Source organism: Drosophila suzukii (assembly GCF_043229965.1).
Source record: "Drosophila suzukii chromosome 2 unlocalized genomic scaffold, CBGP_Dsuzu_IsoJpt1.0 scf_2c, whole genome shotgun sequence".
Classification (NCBI taxonomy): domain Eukaryota; kingdom Metazoa; phylum Arthropoda; class Insecta; order Diptera; family Drosophilidae; genus Drosophila; species Drosophila suzukii.
The window spans coordinates 29,416,597-29,422,589 of NW_027255896.1; the positions used below are offsets into that span (position 1 = coordinate 29,416,597).

The 5,993-nt window shown below is 36.6% G+C and overlaps 1 long non-coding RNA gene across 2 annotated transcripts; it reads left to right on the forward strand.

Moving 5' to 3' along the window:
* The first annotated feature begins 208 nt into the window (after nt 1-208).
* On the forward strand, nt 209-1,361 carry LOC139354465 (uncharacterized). Of its 2 annotated transcripts, XR_011605422.1 has the most exons (4): nt 209-591; nt 824-994; nt 1,061-1,140; nt 1,195-1,361. It is a non-coding gene; the product is annotated as an uncharacterized lncRNA (long non-coding RNA). The 2 variants fall into 2 exon arrangements; XR_011605421.1 differs by having other exon boundaries at nt 216-994.
* Nucleotides 1,362-5,993: the final 4,632 nt, after the last annotated feature.

Below are 5,993 nucleotides of genomic sequence, written 5' to 3' on the forward strand. Positions count from 1 at the left end.
GCATAAGTTAATACATCTTAAAAATAGAACAATTAATAATAAGAAAACATAGTGGCTGTGTACCAAAAAATCAAAAAAACAACAGCACTTTGCTAATTTCATCCCCTTGTGGAAACAAGTCCTTTGCGCACGCGTACAGACACATACACACGAAGGAGCTACATATATGTATGTGTGTTGCGCAAAATACTTGTTTCCACCCTTCAGTTCTGCAGTAGGGACGCGGTGACATGGCTCAAGGCAAAAAGCTTTTTTTGTTTTTTTTTTGTGCCTAAAACGCTGTGCCGCTGTTGACGTCAGCAGAGCAGTCGGCGCAGCGTAGAAGACTGCCCACGAAAACGATCGTGCAACAAAGAGAGGCAGATATTCGGATATATCCCTCTCTTTCTTGTCTTATAATCTGCCTGCACTCCGCGCTCGCAGAGACAAATTTCGGCTGGTCCGTTATTTTTTTTGCGTCTCTCCGTTATGTTCGGCTAGCGACTAATATTTCGGCGGAAAAATTTTCGTGGAGCAGCGACATGTGAATGCCCTAATATTTTAGGAGCATTATTGTGTATCGAAAAAAACAACTAATATTGTTTTATAAAAGTAAACTATTTGATTATAGTAAAATTTAGTATATTGAATTTACTTATAATGTTATATTTACTTATTATACATTTTTATTACAATATAATTTTTTAGTTAAGTTATAGAAATTTAGTCCGTTAAAATTGATTTAAGTATTTAAAACATTTAAGTATTACCATTTAAAAAAAAATCGTATTGTATTTTTTACTCAAGAAGTAAAAACTATATAGTCGGATATATTTCACTTTAGAAAGGGTATAGGTGCAGTGGCACGCGCCAACAGCGAAGAGAAAACAAAAGAAATCTAGTAAAGGGGTGAGAAGACTTGGTGCATTCTGTTTGAGTGATTGAAAGGGAAGCATCCATTTTAATGGTGCGCAGCAGAGTTACTTTAATCGTTTAGTTAATATAATAAAGTCAGGTAAGTGCTACATTAAGTTTAAGATGTTGTGTATTGATCTTAGTTTAAAGTACGTAAATTTTGAAGGTATTCAATGGGTTCCGTTAGCCGAAAGTGGATGACGAAATGTTTTGTGCCAATAAAAATTCTGCAACAAGCTATAAAAGGTAAATATACAATTAAACAAATAAAACGCATTTTTTAAACATATGTTTTTTCAGGAGCGTTGGCCAAGGATTCAGAGGACCCGGACAAAGGTTTAAGAACGGCGATGTCTAACGTTAAAAATAAGCTTACGAAGCAAAAAAACAGAAACAATAATTGTACAATTTTTGAAAATCTAAATAGTACCATATAATTAAAATGAATTAAAATGAAATGAATTAACTTCTATATTTTTTTAATTGAAAACTCATGGAAAAATTCTGATTTTCACAAGTGATTCACTTGGGACATGTCCCTTGCAAGTGATTTCACAAGTGAAAACTCAAGGAAAAATTCTGATTTTCCCAAGTGTTTCACTTGGGACGTGTCCCTTGCAAGTGATTTCACAAGTGAAAACTCAAGGAAAAATTCTAATTTTCCCAAGTGATTCACTTGGGACGAGTCACCGGCACGTGACAGGCCATACGAAAAATGAGTATAAGGAACAAGTGAAATCCCGTAGGACTTCGAAAAATTTTCATTTGAATTTTCACTTGTGAAAATGCGGACATCCCATACAATTTTCTATATGGAGCGTCACTTGTTCTTCACTTGTGCAAGAGGACATGTCCCACGGGATTCACAAGGTGATTCACAAGTGAAACTTTTTTTTTGGAACTGAAGGGCATGGAAACAAGGGAATGAAATCGGAAAAGTGCGCCGTTCTTTTTTCTGTACTATCAATTACAAATGTATTTCAGCTATTCAGAAAATGGTCCAGTTAAACCAGTTCGTCGAAGAAAATAACTTGGACCCCTGTTGCCTGATAACTTGATAGGTACTCGTAAGTTATTCGTAATAAAAATCGTACAATACTTTTAAGAAATTATAAAATAATTTTTAGAATGTGGCTTTGCCTTCGAAAAACTAAAATTTATTGAAAGCGATGATCTACATTTTATTTTTCCTAATCGTGAAGACATTGCATTGCCTTCCGAGCTTAATAGAGTGGAAAGTTAGAAATGTAAAAAAATCAACTGTTGCAATATATGTATACGTAAGCAGAAAATAGTCATGCCGACTATTGGTCAACCGATATCACTGCCATCACAAAATATACAAGTAGATATAGATATGCAAAAATGTTCCCGGGTTTGTAAGGTAACTATAAATAAAGGCTGCTTAAAAAATACACAAATCGACTTAAATGATTTTAAATTATTTTTATTTTATTTATTTGTTATAAAATAAGAGTGCAAATGATACTACAGTCCTCGAGCTCTGGGAATGGAAAATAGGTGCAAAATAGTGAATTTAATTTCCGAAAACTTTTATACCCCTCAAAATTATACATATGCATCAGTTAAATTGGCAGCAATCGAAAGGCTCGCTAACGAATTAGTGAGCATATTTCCGTCCAAAGAAATAGAGGTTTACTATATCGGGCGCAAGGAAGCCAAGCGAAATAGTCCTCGTGGCTTTCTATTTAACAAGCTCCACAACCATTTAAAAAAAAAAACAAGGAAGAACGCTATAGTCGAGTACCTCGACTATCAGATACCCGTTACTCAAAGGGAAATGGAGATATGCAAGCAGCAAAGCGAAATTAAAATGCGCCACCTACCGGCGGTAGACAGATTTAAGCGTTATGGGCGTTAGAGTGGGCGTGGCAGAATTATTTTTGGATCAATCGATAGGTATTGACGACACCAATACATTTCAGTTAAAATTTTTTATCTAGCATGCAAATTGTGGGCGTCACAGGTTTTCGCGGTTTGTGGGCGTTTAAGTGGGCGTGGCAAACTTTTTTTTAGGTCAATCGATAGGTATTGATGAGAACAATACATTTCAGTTAAAATTTTTTATCTAGCATCAAAACTGTAGGAGTTACAGTTTTGGGCGGTTTGTGGGCGTTAGAGTGGGCGTGGCAGTCTACTGAAACAAACTTGCGCTGCGTAAGAAGCTCAGGAATCTGTGCGCCAAATCTCAATAGCCTAGCTCTCATAGTTTCCGAGATCTCAGCGTTCATCCGGACGGACAGACAGACGGACAGACGGTCAGACGGACAGACGGACAGACGGACAGACGGACAGACGGACATGGCTAGATCGACTCGGCTAGTGATCCTGATCAAGAATATATATACTTTATGGGGTCGGAAACGCTTCCTTCTGCCTGTTACATACTTTCCGACGAATCTAGTATACCCTTTTACTCTACGAGTAACGGGTATAATAATATGCGAGGTAGTTTACAAAATAGTTTTAAAATCGTTATAATAAATAGTTTACAGTACAAAGCGGTAACATATAAAAATGATTTTTGTTTAACAATAAAACAAAATGTTGAGGGAATAAAGTTTCATAAAATAAGATACATTTTAATTAATTATAACGAGTTTAATGAGCGCTCTCAAGCCTATAAAAATGGAGTGTTGTTTGACTCGAAATTTAAGCTTGCAGCACACTTCGAATTCATCATGCCCAGGACCTATGCTATGTTTGGACTTGTGAAACGGAACGCATCACTATTAATGAATCCCTACACCAGATTTGCGCTTTATTTTGCATTTGTCCGATCTAAACTAGAATATGCGTCTTTTACTTGGATAGGTATTGGCGAGACCAATACATTTCAGTTAATATTTTTTATCTAGCATGAAAATTGTGGGCGTCACAGGTTTATGCGGTTTGTGGGCGTTAAAGTGCGCGTGGCAAACTTTTTTTTAGGTCAATCGATAGGTATTGATAAGAACAATACATTTCAGTTAAAATTTGTATTCTAGCATCTAAACTGTATGAGCCACAGTTTTGGGCGGTTTCTGGGTGTTAGAGTGGGCGTGGCACTCTGCTGAAACAAACTTGCGCTGCGTAAGAAGCTCAGGAGTCTTCACGCCAAATCTCAATAGCCTAGCTCTATAGTTTCCAAAATCTCAGCGTTCATCCGGACAGACGGACAGACGGACATGGCTAGATCGACTCGGCTAGTGATCCTGATCAAGAATATATATACTTTATGGGGTCGGAAACGCTTCCTTCTGCCTGTTACATACTTTCCGAAGAATCTAGTATACCCTTTTACTCTACGAGTAACGGGTATAAAAATTCCATTATGGTGACTATATGGGGTTCTTCTTCGAGTTCCTGCAAATATCTCATCAATTTGGGTTAGCTGTTTTGTTGTTGGAGAATTATTGATTGCAAACAGGTTATACGTATTCAATTTATTCTCTAATATTTCATATATCATATCATATCATCATAATATATCTTCAAGTACTAAAATTTGCTAATATTACCACTTTAGTATTATCCATTCTGCGCATTTTTTTCCAAAGTCATCCTCAATTTCATTTCAAAATCTTGCAATAGAAATTCCGGGACTCCTATAAAGAACTATAGTTGAATTGTTATATTATTTAAACGCAATCGATTGATACGTTGTCCTTGGGTTTGTGGAGTTATTTGTATTATTCGGAAACACTACATTTTGCGAAATATTTTGTTTTGGATAAATGAATATTCCATTCTTTCCAATACCGTTCAAACGTTTGCCATCTGTTGGGGCGGGGTGGCTTGATCGATGAAATAGTTGAAGCCCCAAGATTGAGTGGTACCCAAAAAACACGGGAGTACTTTAGGGTTTTTGCGCGACGTGCGTAGGTGTTTATTAGTACACTTTGAAACATGAACTGCTTAAGCCTAACTTAACTTAAGCGCTCTAGAGCAGAGCGGAGACTTAGGGGAGAGATGGAGAGGGAGAGCGGACGGCAGTGCGAGCGCGCGAGATGTAGCAATCTGGATAAAACTGCCGCTCGACACTGCCTCCTGAAATTAAACGCCCTTTTGGCGTGAACACCATCTAAGATTCTTATAATGTTGAAATTCGTTTAATTGCATTCCTCTTGCAGAAGAGTCCAGGCTTCAACAAAACATAAAAAGTTGGCATAAAAAATAATTTGGTCGTTGGCAATATCTTCGCGATGAGCCCAAAGAGATTTAACGTTGTGGTAATATAATGAGATATCAAAATTTTCATTGAATCGAAAACTTTCAACTTCTTCCTAGATATTTGTGGCTTTAAGTCTAGTTGAAGGGATAAAGTCTACTAAAAGGAAAAGACCCGATGCGCTAGTTGCTCTGCTGCAACCTACGTAAAGAGAAACTTGCTTATTGTAGGTCCCGAGTTTCCCTATTGAAATACTCGGCCTGTTTTTTTAATTGCAGACCAGTCTGGGTAATAATTTTCTCGAACTTTTAACCTAGCTATGGCCCCGACAGTGGCATTTGAAAACCTAATCTGCAGTCTAGTTAATAATAAGGAGCAGTCAGACAGAAGGACAGACGGACATGGCTAGGTCGACTTGTCTAGTGATGCTGACCAAGAATATATCTACTTTATGGGGTCCAAAACGACTCCTTCACTGCGTTGCAAACTTCTGACTCAAATCATTATACCCTCGCGAGGGTATAAGAATTAAGAAGCCCTAATTGTTTTCCCATTAATAATCCGATCGTTCATATAGCAGCTATATGATAATGTCGTCCGATTTTAAAAAAACTTTTTAAGTAATTCTGAATTTTAAAAGAAATCGATATATCGGAGTAGAAAAGATAACTATAAAAAAACAAAACAATAATTATTTTCCTGTTAACATTCCCATATTTCCCAGGCTGCTGTATGATATAGACGTCCGATTTCCTAAGAATTTTATTCGTATTTCTAAAATATTAACCAAATGCTGTTTACCGGAGTAGAAGTGAATTTGATCAAAAATAACGAAGGTATAATTATTTTCCTATTATTTACCATTATTTACCCGATCTTTCCTATGATAGCTATTTGATACAGACGTCCGGTTTTTCAAAAATTTAAT